The sequence below is a fragment of the Haemaphysalis longicornis genome, unplaced genomic scaffold, assembly GCF_048455015.1.
Source record: "Haemaphysalis longicornis isolate Haplotype H1 unplaced genomic scaffold, Haemaphysalis longicornis Haplotype H1 scaffold_3, whole genome shotgun sequence".
Lineage (NCBI taxonomy): Eukaryota > Metazoa > Arthropoda > Arachnida > Ixodida > Ixodidae > Haemaphysalis > Haemaphysalis longicornis.
In genome coordinates, this window is record NW_027526335.1 from 57,591,643 (window position 1) to 57,607,772 (window position 16,130).

The window sequence follows — 16,130 nt, forward strand, 5'->3', positions numbered from 1 at the left end:
GGGGTGGTAGCCAGCGCCATTCGGACTAATCGGGGTGAAGGGGACCTTCTTTTTAACCCCCGGGTCGTGACTCGAGTGTCTACGACATGTCCAGAGTGGTCGACCAGCTTTGAACCCTCTTAAGCTCCCTTTGGCAACAAGACTGCCAGAACAGAGGCCCTCGCTATGCATGTAGCGAATCAGAATAGGAAATGAGGGGCTCGTTGAAAATAACACAGAAATACGGGTTGGCAGTCGAGAAAACCTCGGAAAGCAAAGGGGAGGATGTGGTAGATCATTGAAACAGATTAAGAATTTGGAAAGAAAGAAAGAAAGTGAAGAAAAAATGCCCGCCAGGTGGGATCCGAACCCACGACCTCCAGAATACCGGTCTGGTGCGATAACCACTACGCTACCGGCGGGGCGATTTTCCCATTCACTTTCTGGGGTATTTATGTTAGGTATGTTTGTTTCCTGTGCTTGGGGGTGGTAGCCAGCGCCATTCGGACTAATCGGGGTGAAGGGGACCTTCTTTTTAACCCCCGGGTCGTGACTCGAGTGTCTACGACATGTCCAGAGTGGTCGACCAGCTTTGAACCCTCTTAAGCTCCCTTTGGCAACAAGACTGCCAGAACAGAGGCCCTCGCTATGCATGTAGCGAATCAGAATAGGAAATGAGGGGCTCGTTGAAAATAACACAGAAATAAGGGTTGGCAGTCGAGAAAACCTCGGAAAGCAAAGGGGAGGATGTGGTAGATCATTGAAACAGATTAAGAATTTTGAAAGAAAGAAAGAAAGTGAAGAAAAAATGCCCGCCAGGTGGGATCCGAACCCACGACCTCCAGAATACCGGTCTGGTGCGATAACCACTACGCTACCGGCGGGGCGATTTTCCCATTCACTTTCTGGGGTATTTATGTTAGGTATGTTTGTTTCCTGTGCTTGGGGGTGGTAGCCAGCGCCATTCGGACTAATCGGGGTGAAGGGGACCTTCTTTTTAACCCCCGGGTCGTGACTCGAGTGTCTACGACATGTCCAGAGTGGTCGACCAGCTTTGAACCCTCTTAAGCTCCCTTTGGCAACAAGACTGCCAGAACAGAGGCCCTCGCTATGCATGTAGCGAATCAGAATAGGAAATGAGGGGCTCGTTGAAAATAACACAGAAATAAGGGTTGGCAGTCGAGAAAACCTCGGAAAGCAAAGGGGAGGATGTGGTAGATCATTGAAACAGATTAAGAATTTGGAAAGAAAGAAAGAAAGTGAAGAAAAAATGCCCGCCAGGTGGGATCCGAACCCACGACCTCCAGAATACCGGTCTGGTGCGATAACCACTACGCTACCGGCGGGGCGATTTTCCCATTCACTTTCTGGGGTATTTATGTTAGGTATGTTTGTTTCCTGTGCTTGGGGGTGGTAGCCAGCGCCATTCGGACTAATCGGGGTGAAGGGGACCTTCTTTTTAACCCCCGGGTCGTGACTCGAGTGTCTACGACATGTCCAGAGTGGTCGACCAGCTTTGAACCCTCTTAAGCTCCCTTTGGCAACAAGACTGCCAGAACAGAGGCCCTCGCTATGCATGTAGCGAATCAGAATAGGAAATGAGGGGCTCGTTGAAAATAACACAGAAATAAGGGTTGGCAGTCGAGAAAACCTCGGAAAGCAAAGGGGAGGATGTGGTAGATCATTGAAACAGATTAAGAATTTGGAAAGAAAGAAAGAAAGTGAAGAAAAAATGCCCGCCAGGTGGGATCCGAACCCACGACCTCCAGAATACCGGTCTGGTGCGATAACCACTACGCTACCGGCGGGGCGATTTTCCCATTCACTTTCTGGGGTATTTATGTTAGGTATGTTTGTTTCCTGTGCTTGGGGGTGGTAGCCAGCGCCATTCGGACTAATCGGGGTGAAGGGGACCTTCTTTTTAACCCCCGGGTCGTGACTCGAGTGTCTACGACATGTCCAGAGTGGTCGACCAGCTTTGAACCCTCTTAAGCTCCCTTTGGCAACAAGACTGCCAGAACAGAGGCCCTCGCTATGCATGTAGCGAATCAGAATAGGAAATGAGGGGCTCGTTGAAAATAACACAGAAATAAGGGTTGGCAGTCGAGAAAACCTCGGAGAGCAAAGGGGAGGATGTGGTAGATCATTGAAACAGATTAAGAATTTGGAAAGAAAGAAAGAAAGTGAAGAAAAAATGCCCGCCAGGTGGGATCCGAACCCACGACCTCCAGAATACCGGTCTGGTGCGATAACCACTACGCTACCGGCGGGGCGATTTTCCCATTCACTTTCTGGGGTATTTATGTTAGGTATGTTTGTTTCCTGTGCTTGGGGGTGGTAGCCAGCGCCATTCGGACTAATCGGGGTGAAGGGGACCTTCTTTTTAACCCCCGGGTCGTGACTCGAGTGTCTACGACATGTCCAGAGTGGTCGACCAGCTTTGAACCCTCTTAAGCTCCCTTTGGCAACAAGACTGCCAGAACAGAGGCCCTCGCTATGCATGTAGCGAATCAGAATAGGAAATGAGGGGCTCGTTGAAAATAACACAGATCCCACCTGGCGGGCATTTTTTCTTCACTTTCTTTCTTTCTTTCCAAATTCTTAATCTGTTTCAATGATCTACCACATCCTCCCCTTTGCTTTCCGAGGTTTTCTCGACTGCCAACCCTTATTTCTGTGTTATTTTCAACGAGCCCCTCATTTCCTATTCTGATTCGCTACATGCATAGCGAGGGCCTCTGTTCTGGCAGTCTTGTTGCCAAAGGGAGCTTAAGAGGGTTCAAAGCTGGTCGACCACTCTGGACATGTCGTAGACACTCGAGTCACGACCCGGGGGTTAAAAAGAAGGTCCCCTTCACCCCGATTAGTCCGAATGGCGCTGGCTACCACCCCCAAGCACAGGAAACAAACATACCTAACATAAATACCCCAGAAAGTGAATGGGAAAATCGCCCCGCCGGTAGCGTAGTGGTTATCGCACCAGACCGGTATTCTGGAGGTCGTGGGTTCGGATCCCACCTGGCGGGCATTTTTTCTTCACTTTCTTTCTTTCTTTCCAAATTCTTAATCTGTTTCAATGATCTACCACATCCTCCCCTTTGCTTTCCGAGGTTTTCTCGACTGCCAACCCTTATTTCTGTGTTATATATATATATATATATATATATATATATATATATATATATATATATATATATATATATATATACAGGTTGGCAGTCAAGAAACCCTCGGAAAGCAAAGGGGAGAATGTGGGAATGTGGTAGGTCATTGAAACGGATGAATTTGGAGAGACGAGCCCCTCATCCCTCATTTTCCCAATCTGATTCGCTACATGCATAGCGACGGCCTCTGTTCTGGCAGTCTTCGGGCCATAGGTAGCTTATGAGGTTTCAACGCTGGTCGACCACTCTTTAGATCTTGTAGACACTTGAGTCACGGCCCGGGGGTTAAAAAGAAGGTCCCCTTCGCCCCGAGTAGTCCGAGTGGCACTGGCCACCACCCCCAAGCACAGGAACCAAAATACCTTAACATAAATACCCGAGAAGTGGAGGGGAAACAGCACCACCGGTAGCGTAGTGGTCATCGCACCAGACGCGTATTCTGGAGGTCGTGGGTTCGGATCCCACCCGGCGGGAATTCTTTCTCCATTTTTTTGTCTTTCCAAATTCTTCATCTGTTTCAATGACCTACCACATTCTCCCCTTTGCTTTCCGAGGTTTTCTTGACTGCCAACCCTTATTTCTGTCTTAATTCAACGAGCCCCTCATTTTCCCAATCTGATATATACATACATATATATATATATATATATATATATATATATATATATATATATATATATATATATATATATATATATATATATATATATATATATATATATATATAATAGACCTAGTGCGTCCACTCAAATCTATTTTGCGTATCTTGCGTGAAGCACCTGTTTTCTTTACTTTGTTGATAAACGCGACTCTGGACAGTCACACACTGCACTCATTGTCGTCCAGGCCAACAAGAAACCCTGCGTGAAACTCCAGCATGGATTAAAAATGAAATTATTACTTGACCTAACATACATAAAATTATTGCTTCATTTCAAGAGTTTTCCTGATTTCTTCTCGAGTAAAGCCAACGTAGCATCCCAGATGACCTCCATAGTAAGCTCACCAGGTATCCTGGCGATGAAAGCAGCGCGCTGTGCAAGGAGGCATTAAAGGAGTACTGACACGAAATTTTTATGTTACCTTTTTTTCGCTGCTATGCGTGCCTACCAGCCCTCTAACCATAGAATGACAGATTAGACGGTCGAGCGCAGCGTAAACATTCATTTTCGGCGTCGTTTATTCGTGCCAGTTTCGGTTTCGACAAAAAAACGCCGAGCAGCCGCCATGACAGCATGTATCACATGGCGTCACCATTATTGCCGCATCGCTGCCTCTCTGGAAGCGCGCGCGAGCGAGCGCACGCGCGCGCCCAGACCGGCCGAGGTCTTCGCCGTCCCCACAGGCCCGGGCAGCATGACGTCAGTCCCAAAACCATGACGTGTACACACGCCCGAGCAGCGCGCGCCAACCACAGCCAGCGCGTCGGCTTCGTCACGGGAGCCCCGACGTCGGCAGTTTGGGGCACGTAGCAGATGATGTCACGTCGGCCCGCTCTGGGCTTTCTCGTGCGGGCGAAGATTAAAATGGATCTTAAATATGTTTCGCTGAACGGTTGCTGTTGAAACTTGCTGGGAGATGTCTCCTGATAAAAAAGAAGCGTTTTACATAGTTATCTCAGCTTTGAAATTTCGTGTCAGTACTCCTTTAAGCACACAATAAGGACTACTGGATGCACCAATTTTCCACTTGTATTAGTATTTCTGTCGTGTCGTTGCACGCTCTCTTGTTTTTCTCTCATTCAGACAACTTAGTTGCATCTACCCATGCCTCAATTTTTTTTTTTGTCAGACATGGCGGGCAAGACAAGGCAAAAGTTCCAGTTTTTTTCTGTACACATGAGAGCGTACTGTCGTATTCACGCTTCCAGCACCATCCGCGAGTTCACGTACAGCAGATTCTTCTGACTTCTCTCCTCGTTGCCATGATTTGAAGCGCAACAAAAAACACGGGCGAAAAAACAGAGTAGACGAGACAGGCGCTAGCACCTGTCTCCTCTACTCTGTTTCTTCGTCCGTGTTTTTCTGTTGCGCTTTAAATCATGGCAACTATTCACCAACTAGCCCAGCAAGAAGTTCTTCTCTCCTCGTCTCGCATGCTTCTGCGCGACACTAACACGAGACCTTGAGATCCGTTGCCTGGCTCGTCGTGCGTAGGTACGAAGTGAAACCGATATTCACACTCCGCTGTTTCACAACGTTCTGGAGCACCTGCACCAAAAGGCAAGCAACGCCTGCATGTAACAAATGATAACGTGGGAATAATCACAACCCACAAGACGAGCTTCGCCGCGGCTCGCACTTTCTCATCCCCCGACATTCTGCCGCCGCTTCTCATTTTATCCCACGGTGGGCCTAATTCTGTTCGAGGCAGAACGGTCCGCACAGAACGGCCCAGTGCCCGGGAGACACGCCAGCTCCGCGAACCACCGCTGGACGACGTAATGACGGCGGAGGAGGCCCGGCCAGTTTCTTCTTCCACGGGGTGGCTAGCCTCTTACGCGGGCAGCCAGGCTCTCAACCCCTTCCCGCCCAGCCCTCGGGTAAAAACCCATTGACTGCCTCGGCGTGCATCGCGCAGGCAGAAAACGACCCCCTTTCCCCTCGAACGGGAGGAGAAGGAGTGGGAGAAGGCGGCCCAACGGGGCAACCGGATTCGCAGTGCGAGACCACATTGCCCCGTAGTCCTTCACCGCTCTGTTTTTGTTTATTTTTTTTTCTTTGTCTTATTTCACCGGCACGAGTGAATGTCTTCGGTCTCTGGCGTGCTCGTAATGGAGAGGCTTCGGAACTGGCAAATGCCTACTACAGCCCTGTCACTGGGCGAAGTCAAATGACCGTTAGCTGAGCGGTTTAGCTCAAAGAGCAATATTAAATCAAAATACCGTAGACACGCATGGTGGTGTTAACCTGCATGGTCTAAAGCCAACTGTGAATTTAGGAGAGCGACTTCAAGTGAAGTGTCATTCAGGCGTTCCGGTATGACAGAGACCCAACTATCTCTGTGTTGGTGCAGTTTGGTTGGCTAACATGCGCTGAAGTTTCATAACATTCCTCAGGGGCTACTTCCAAAGTGGAGCCACAACTTTCCTAGTAACGACAATACAACTACTTCCTCGAGGCCTCTCGCGAAAACTGTAAGGCTGGCTTTACCGCGATGAGTTTTTTACTAACATGGCGACTCTTGTGATGGTTGAAATGAACGTGTGGCGTAAATTCTTTATGGTTTACAGCATGGGCAAAAAGCGTGCAAGTTAACGTGTTTGCTTTCCCGCTGAAGTGGCGAGCCGAGCGATGTTTCCGGCGAAAAACGGGGGAAGAAAACTCACTTGCGCCGCCGTGCCAGCGGGAGAGCATTGCGGAGAAGCTATAAGCCTATTTCACAGCGAAGTGAGGAGTTAAACGACTGCTTTGTTTAAGCTGATTGCAGCGTGCCATATCTTTGGAGTTTAACGGGCTTTTCAAGCGTTGAAGTGCCGAGGGAATCAGGGCTCACACAGCTGGTTTTGGCCTTAGTCTAAATTCCCGCCACTTGTCACATCACATCGTTGACTTGATTCCGCGCAGGGCGCATTCCAGCTGGAGAACTGCGGGATGGGCTGCGTACGCTGGGCGTGGATATCTCATGTAACGAGTCTGGAAAGGAAAACATTGATGTGTTAGGTAGTTGGAGTTTGCTTCAAGAATATGACCCAACACGCTTTTCGGCGTGTCCCATCCGGAGTTGGGAAGTTACATAGCACAAACAACTCTGCTGACACTTCAGGGATGTTTTCCTCGCAGAGGTATGATGGCTGTGTACTCCGCAAAAAAAGAAAGGCAGTCTCCGCCTTTTGTTTTTCACACACGGTGACAGGGATGTTTTCGTAAAGCTCAGAAGAGACGCAGCGGCGCGCAGCTCTAATGTGGGGGTTGTCGTCAGGGGGCCATCTTCAACTGCTCCAGCGTTGTGGACGCGGCCGGCCGGACCGTGTCCGCAGGCGATCCGTGCAGCGGTCGTCGGCGTCGAGAGGGAAGGGGGCATAGGAGGGGGCACCGATAAGGGGGCGAGCCGGCGCGCGGCGAAGCGGGGCCCGTCGGGGCATAGCGCCGCTGCCGTTGACCCGCTTCTCTTCTCCGCCGGGGGGAGGCAACTCCCAACATCCGGTGCCCCCTCTCCGGAGGGAGGCATGGAGCGCACGGAGCTGCCGCCGCCTCCCCGATCGACGCCCCGCCAGAGGCACGCCGCAACAGGTGGCTCACCTGGCGTCGCCAAAGGGTGCGTGCAGGCGCTGCGGAATGACGGAAATAGCGCCGCTGCTGCTGCTGCTGCTGCTCCTGCCAACATCCTCTTCCTACAGGCTCGGCTGGGCTGCAAAACAGTGGCGTTTTGCGAACTCCCCTTTCCTCGTTAAAGCGAACCGGGGCTCAACAAATTCACGCATCTCCATGAAGTGAATCATGATGAGTGGGTGAAGCACTGGGGATCGTTCTTACCGTAAATCACCCGTGGCATTGCCTACTCACGCATGTAAATGAGTGACAACGCGTCTGTACAGTATATACAATTCCAATCCAATCCAATCCGACACAATTCAGTTTAATCCAATCCAATCCAATCCATTTAAATTCAATCAAATGCTCCAATCCATCCAAATTCAATCCATTTAAATTCAATCCAATTTAAATTCAATCCAATCCAATCCAATGCTCCTCGCGCATGCGCAATACTGTGTACACGGACCCCAAGCCTCAGACAGAGCGAGGTCCTAAGGTGCTTCGCCCCTAAAGTGTTGAGTAGGCATTGGGGAATCGCGTAGCGGGGAGCTTTACCCGAGCACTGCGAGGTAAAGACACTTCCACAGGCTTACAAAGAGGTTCTGGAAGAATACAGTGTTTTGAATAAAGTGCAACGCGTTTTAATTTAGGAGGTATGCAATTTTCTTTTTTTTGTACTCGGTCGACATTGAGAACTTACAAGCATGTAATGCAGGAGACACATTCCACTCAGAGTGGAGTTTGGACAACCTCGCCACTGGCCGAAATGCCATGGAGATTATAAAAAAGGGGTCGAAGGAACGTGTCCGCAACCTTGAATGCAGAGACCAGCCGGCGTTTTGACCATTCGACGGTCCGGGCACGGACACACGATGGCAAAGATGCGCCCGGCCCGGCCGCGGGCCGGGCGCATGTTTTTCTGCCGGAAAATCAAAACTGGTAACGGTCGTGCCTGCCCATTCCTCTGTTCCTGTAAAGGTCATCCACTGAGCGCGAGGTCGCGGGTTCGATTCCCGGCCGCGGCGGCCGCTTTTCTGATGGAGGCGAAAAGCAAAAACGCGAAAAGCAAAAACGCCCGTGTGTACGAGATTTCGGCGCACGTTAAAGATCCCCAGGTGGTCTAAATTAATCCGGAGCCCTCCACTACAGCGCGCCTCATCGCCTGCGTTGCGTCGGCGCGTTAAAACCCTACAATCAATCAAAGCTCATCCGGCAGGACGCCTGTTTTACAACTATTCGTCTACTTTGCAACATTAATCACTGCCTGCTATCAGGTGTGTTCTGCCTGCGATAAACGCATTCTTGGAATCTTACTTCAATAGCATCTGGAGATCGCTGACAGCACAGCAGCTCGATACAGACAATCTCCTGATTTATTTGTTGTTGGCACACACCAATGCATGCCAGGTGGATGACCATCAAAGCTTTTGTCGCACACGACGAAGAGGTAGACACAGGATTTAGTTGAAAGGTATGAGCAAAATTAATTTCTCTTGATCGTTGGCGGCGGTTATCCCCGAGGAAGACGTACACACACGCACGCACTTTTATATTGACTTACTGATCTTGATAGATACTGGCGCCTATTATTGATAACTAGTTCCATCTAAATCCATACTGAAGTGATAAGGCGCATAAGCTTGAGGTCCAAATAATGTTTTGAAAGTGCGACTTTTGCGGTGACCTTGTGCTAATATCACTGGGGCATTCGTTTTCCAACGCCTCGCGCTTTAAGAAACTCGTGCAGCCCCCATAGCGTTTGTTCGCGGACACAAAATACGCACGGAACCCTAGCCATATAAGCTTGCCTAAAAACTTAAAATCTCTTTGTTAAAATGTTTTTAATGAAGGGTTTATGCGTGCAAGGCTTAGACGTATTAAACCTAACGTAGAGCAACAGCCATGCCTCATGCGCACGCTCTGCTCTTGTACAATTGTGAACGCGGCCTAAAGCGTCTTTCATGACATTTTCCCAGGCGCCATGAGGCGCACAACATCTTCTCTTGTAGGCCGTCAGTGACACTCAGTAGAGTTGAGACACGGTTTTATAACGCCAACGGTGATCCTAAAAAATGTAAAACCCAGAATTTCGTATAATAGAAAAATGCGAGACAATTGCCAGTAAATGACAACCTTATTTTATGGATAAAACTTTACCTTCCTTGCCTTGTGTATGGCTACTAAAAAGGATACAAGGCCCTTCCGATAGCTCACGGTAGCAATCGCAGCCTTCTCAACTTTTTGCCACGCCTCACTTCTTGAGTCACTCAGCTACAGCGCTAATTACAACAACCGCATCCTCTCCGCAAGTACTTCATCTTCGTGTGTTTATGCATATACGTGATACGAACCAGGCTCACGGGATTAGGTTAGTTACTATTTTTCGCCAATTCCTCTCAAAAAAGTCTCAAGTTCCCAAATATTTTTGAACCGCATGGATAGCGTAAGGTGATCAAAACAAGTCTGCAAAATCAGAAAATTGGTACAAGTGGGTTTCATAAAATTGGGTTTGAACTGTAGCGTCCTCTTTCCTCCACGAACCACGAGAAATAATACTGCGGAATTAGAACTGTGGGAATGACAGCGATGTTCATACCATTTGATTCAAAAATTCGATCTGCGCTGGGGCCCTACGCAATTCAGAGCGCCATGCTTGCATTGCGTGATGCATTGGACCGAATCTTATGCTGTACATCGTCAATCGCCGATATTTCCTTGTTGGCTGTATGATTTGCTTCGCCGAGAACACTGCGGTGAAGCTAAACCAGAGGATTGTCTTACAGTATAGGGTTAAGTGTAATTTTGTATAACTTTCGCTGGCACAGTCATGTCATGTGAAAGAAACTACTTCTTCGAAACACATGACCTTTTCTGAAGAAGTAACAATTCGCCCACACTGATTTAGCATATCGTGCTTTGTTATAATTCCTACCGACGAGCCTGCGTGTGTCTCTTCTTATTTGCTCGTTTCGTTCGCCGGAGCATATTTACAAACAATAGCGCTTGCCCGAGGATTTTTTTTCTTTTTCCTTCTCCAAGCAGCAGTCAGTGAACATCAGAGTTACTACGCAGGACCGCAGTGCCGGCGCGATTTCGGCGCCTCCCGCGGGTGCCGCCGGCGCAGCGCCGCTCCGTTCTGCGCCAGCGGCCAGCGCTCCGGCGCAGTAGCACGCAGCCAGCGCCGGTGCGGATCGCCGTCGGCGTGGCCGACGCAGCGAGCGAAGCCCCCGCTGCTGCCGTCGACCGCTCGGCGGCCAACCTGTCGCCGATGCCAGTGACCCAGAGCTCTTCTTGCGGAACCACTTTTTTTCCACCGGCGCCGGCATTAGCGGCCGGAGCAGCGGGACGGGTTTTCGCTGTTTTCTGCCGCCTGCCCCCTCTCTTGTTCACGTGCGGATGCATTCACCCCTGGCAGCGGCGGCAGCAGTGGAAGCCGCCCCTCACGGCGAGGCTCACGGCCCGAGAGGAGCCTGTCAGTTACTTGGCCAGTCCGGTTGGCTTCGCCAGAGCACTGGGTTTCGGGGCCCCCCCTGCAGGTATGCGGGGGACCGAACGGAGGAGCCATCGGCCGCTGCCACGCCAAATTGCGTCACTTTCTCCCCTGCGCGTCTCTGCGTGGCTGCATACGCGCTCCTCGCCCGCCGCGGGGCACATCGGCCGCCGAGCTTTAATTCCCGCCCACTGGAACCGATGCCCCCGCCGGAATCGACGAACGCCACGGGCAAGAGGAAGGCAGTCACCGGGCCAATCGCATACCGCCGACAGGGAGAACTGCTCTTTCCCTCTAGGCACTCCCTGCTTGGAGACGCTGTTTTTGGCCCAGTCGAAGAAGTTGTCGCAGTGAACTTGGTGGTAAACACTTGTTTACACGTCTTCCTAGGAAAAACAACTGACGCGAACCATGTCGTCCAAGGACGTGGGATATACTTAGGGTTGTTCGTTTTCGGGCAAAACCTGATTTTACCCGATTCTTACACCCCGAGCATGTTTCAGGGGGATCGGTTTAAGCCCGATTTCTCCCCGAATGGACCTTTTCAATGTAGCGATCTTCCCAATCGTGCGCTGGCGGTCCGCCGTTTTCAGCCAGTACTGGTTGGCAGCAAGCCCCACAAAAACAGCCCATTGTCATCGAGTATTGGCATGACTCTACCGCTCGCTACCTAGGGCTGGGAAATGCTGCACTGACATTGTTGTGCCTAGCTAATGGAAGCTCTGTCGTCGAGAGGACTGTCTCCCAGTTGAGATACGTTCAGCGATCAGACAGGTCTCGAATGAAGACCGACATGTTGCGCAAGCAGATGATCATGTGTGTAAACGAGGATGAGCGGAAAATCGATGACCAGCTTTTCGTGAAAAATATGCATCATTTCTTAGAAGTTATCAAAGCTCTTTACTTTCATCATTACTGATTCATTTCCTTCCGAACAAATGCCAAATTTGGAACAGCATTTTCTAGAAAACCCTGAGGTCGCCACGAATACCAACTTGAATTAAACCCCAGTTTTAACGCGTTGGAGTCAAGAAGCTCGTGATACCATCTAAAATGAATTAAATGTATTAATTGGTACATCTGTAGATTTATTCCGGAAAAACCAGAATTTCGGAATGGTTTTACAAAAAAAAAAAACGATTTTTCCCCGAATATGAGTTCGAAAAATAGCACCCGATTTTTACCCCCGTAATTCAAAAAAATATATATAACCCGAAAATGATCAATCCTAGATATACTGTTGTAATAAAGACGGTATAACTCGTGCCCCGTAGACTGGCGGTCAAACGGAGCACGAAATGACGATGCGCAGAGGAGGACAGGACAGGACGACCTCCTTTCTTGCGGCCGAAGTCTTTTTGTTTGCACGCTTTTATCGGCACGTGCCCCAACTCGTCCGCTGTGCTATGGCGACGAACCCGGGGACCGGTTCTCTCTAGTACTGGGACTTCGCCGTCCCCTCACATTATAGGCGCATTGAAGTTCAGCAGTGTTCTGTTTTTACAGTTTCTACAGGTTCCGTCGAGCTGAAAAGAAGACTTTGCAAGGACTCCTAGTGGCATCTATATTCACACTTTTTGCGCCTGCATATAATTCATCAAAATGGTGATTCCCATAGGGCTTTGTGTCAAAGGAATAACATCGACGATTGCTTTCAAATCGACCACAGACCGACGATTGCTTTCAAATCGAAGTCGGATGTTGCAAAATGGGCCGGGCCCGATGGGGCATGCAGTAATAACTATTGTAATAACTGAAAGGGCTGCTGGTCTGCAAATGAGCATTTCTGAGAGAAATAAAAAAGAGATGCTTACGACGGCTGAACGCAACGTATGCGATCAAACTATTTTAGCAAATACGAGCGCACTCTCTCAGCCAATGCAGCATTTATTACTGAATTTCATCATTGTGGACAATTCGTGAAAAATATATTGACACCTGAAAAAGGAGAAATGTGCGAGGAAGCAATTGTCAAATTTGGAAAAATCTCCTTTCCGGCCCATATTCACCCCTAAATTGCGCATTGTTGTGCTCGTAGTAAAAAAAATATCAAATACAAGGCATTCAATAGTACAAATCATCGCAGTTTATTTCAGAATGTTTAATGCGAACACTTTTCGTTTTAGCAGAGAAAAAAAAATGTTTGAATTTGTACACGGACACTTCACCACGTTGTTCCACAGAGCGTTTTCTCTGCACGGCATGCACCTGCCTTCATGAAAGACGCACGAGCCAGCGGCTTCGGGCTGCAAGATTACCTTTCCCTGCAATTGTATTTCGTAGGGTCAATATGGAAAAAAGGACAGTTCGCGTGTTGGAAGGAAAAGTACAACTTGGAGCTAGCGGTGGTGCGCCCATTCTGAGTACGTGTAGGGTCAACGGCGTGGCTGGACATCAGGTGTGCATTTAAAACACCAGTGTGTGTGATACCCGCTAACGCATGCAAATAAATCTGTTAAACTCGATGACTCGACCGCTGTTCACTTCCTAATGTTCGGCATACATAAGGGATACCCCACATAATATACGCTCAGATGCTGTAAATGCACGTCTGATGTCCAGCCAGCCGTTGAATCTGCACGTACTCACAAAATAGGCACACCACCGCTAGCTCTACGTTGTACTTTTCCGTCCAACTCGCGAACTATCCATTTTTTTTTTCGTATTGACGCTACGAAATGCAATTGCAGGGTAAGGTGATCTTGCAGCCGGAAGCCTCTGGCTCGCGCGTCTTTCGTGAAAGCAGGCGTATCCCGTGCAGAGAAGACGCTCTGTGGAACAACGTGGTGAAGTGTCCGTGTACAAATTTAACAGTTCTTTTCTCTGCTAAAACGAAGAGTGTTCCCAATAAACATTCTGAAATAAACGGCGATGATTTGTACTAGTGAATGCCTTGTATTTGATATTTCACTACGAATGAAACAATGCGCATTTCAGGGGTGAATATGAGCCGGAAAGTAAATTTTTTCAAATTTCACAACTGTTTTCTCGCACATTTCTCATTTTTTGAGTGTCAATATATTTTGCACGAATTGTCCACAATGGTGAAATTCAGCCAAAAATTGCTTGATTGCCGGAGAGTGTCGTCTTGTATTTGCCAAAATAGTTTGAAAATGCGCAACATCGTGTATTTTCTGAGTGGCGTAACGAGAGCAAAAAAAAAAATAAATAAAAATCTTCTAAAAATGCGGCATAGGGCAGCTCAGGGCCTCAACATGGTGTCCACGAAAAAAATGGTGGCGTTGAAAAGAAGTGATGTTTCATGAATTTTTTGGCAGACCTAAATTTACTTTAAACCCTGGAGATAAAAAGGCGGCTACAAAAGGAAATCATTTTTTTTGACAAAATGACTGCGAGGGAGTATTGTGGGCCATGCAAGAATGAGCCACAATTTTTACTGAAGAAATCCGTAATGGTCAACTTTACAAATGACCCAGCTGATCCCTGCGGTTGAGCAGCGTCGTAAACGAGCTAACGAGGAGCACCGGGGAAGATGACGTTGATAGCGAAAAGAGCTCGAGGTTGAAAGCAAAGAAAGATGCAGCGGAAGCATGCGGTGGAAAGCGAACTTGTCGGCGTCGACCTTCTACGGTAAAGTATAACGTCAACGCGTCTACCGTACCGCGCACTACATCAACGGAGGTCTGTATGCGATGGCTAAGAAGTGGCGCCAAAGTGGTCTGTAACCAGACATACATGCATGTCTCACTCAAATTCCTTGCCTCGACATATCGTACAATCAAAACAACTAAACAGCTGCGCTAGCATTCCTAATCAGGGAATATCGTAATCATCGGGGATTATTTTTAATTGGGGGAAATCCCGTTGAGATCGATTCCAGCGTCTTTCAGGGTGAGGAATAACTTAGTTTCAAAACATTACTTGTTCTCGGTGAACCCTTTCATGGCGTATACCTTTCCGATGAAGCCGAGGACCCCGACGCCTCTAAACTCTCTCACTGTACTCTCGACCTCCTCATGTTTCCCCTCTACTCACCTCCAGGCACCTCCTCCCGCTCTCTCGGCTATCTTCGTCATTCACTTTTCTCTGCGCTCCACGTTATAAAGCATTCTTATACTTTTGCCACACGTACCCTAAACATGACCTGAAGTGCTTAAACCCTTAAGTTTTAATGCCATTAATTCGCGACTACACGCGAAAATAAAATGTCATTCGCTCTAATGTCATTTATATATTAAGGAATCCCGCACAACTCATTCACCTACACGATCGCGTTAAATGTGCCTACTCTCGAACGCGATGGGCACCAGAAGAAACCTAGAAACTCTCGGCACCAGGGTGTTGACGCGGAAACGTAGCCGGAGCAAACCGATTTCTTGTGCCCTCTTTGTGGTCACCCCCGTTTCATCTCTGGCGCCCGAGCAGTCCGAGTGCTGTGTTCTGCCAAGAAATAAATGACACAGCCGCTAGAAAAAGCAGCGCGAAGGGCGCATAGGACAAGCACCGAACTGTTGATTCGGCTCCCTTCTCGTTAACAGGGACCAGTTCTCCTTTTTTGTTTTCTTTTTCGGTTTGCCGGCTCATGCGAAGTTCTAAAGGCGATGACGTGCGGAAGAAGACGAAGTTCAATAAAAGAGTGGCGAAAGGCAGAACGTAATGTTATTCGTGATGATGATGATGATTATGGTGGTGGTGGTGGTGATGATAACTTTACTTTGCCAGAAACTTGGTCAAAGGATAAAGGGGAGGTGGGAGTCTACCACTAAAAAATATAAATAAACGTTTTCCCTCCTGCTCCTCCTGGTTTTCCTCCCCCTCTATTGGCGGCCTGCAGCCCTTGGGCGCGAGCGGCATCTCCGGCCAGTTAGACGACCTTGATCTGTATTTCGTCGTTGAAATCGGCGATATCGGTCAACATACTTCGGATTTGGCTACAGGTGGCAGGCGACAGAAGCCGTTTTTAGAAACGGCTCACAGCGCTAAAAAAAAAAAAAAGAACACTATTTCGCATAATGTTTTCTTTCACAAGAAACGTTTTTAACCCTTCGAAGAAGTTTTGCTGAGTTTTTTTTTTTTTTTGGTTTTTTAAATTCGCATTTTTGCCATGCGGCATATAAAGAAAAGATAAGACATTAGGTAGAATAAAAATACCGGGTACAAAAGCACTGGTAGTCAGTAAATTGATGACCCTGTACAAGTCTAAAGGTAGGCATGGAGTCCGGTCTCATGTAAAAAGTTCAGCAGCGACCTGCAGTAGCGGTCTTCGTTCACCCACCGGTT

At 48.5% G+C, this 16,130-nt stretch overlaps 1 long non-coding RNA gene and 1 other non-coding gene across 2 annotated transcripts in view; one reads left to right on the top strand and one right to left on the bottom strand.

Moving 5' to 3' along the window:
• The window catches only part of LOC144174482 (uncharacterized), a 188,792-nt gene that overhangs the window by 19,666 nt on the left and 152,996 nt on the right, over nt 1-16,130 (bottom strand). The window lies entirely within an intron of this gene.
• Trnat-cgu (transfer RNA threonine (anticodon CGU)) lies at nt 3,544-3,616 on the top strand. The gene has a single exon. It is a non-coding gene; the product is annotated as a tRNA-Thr (tRNA).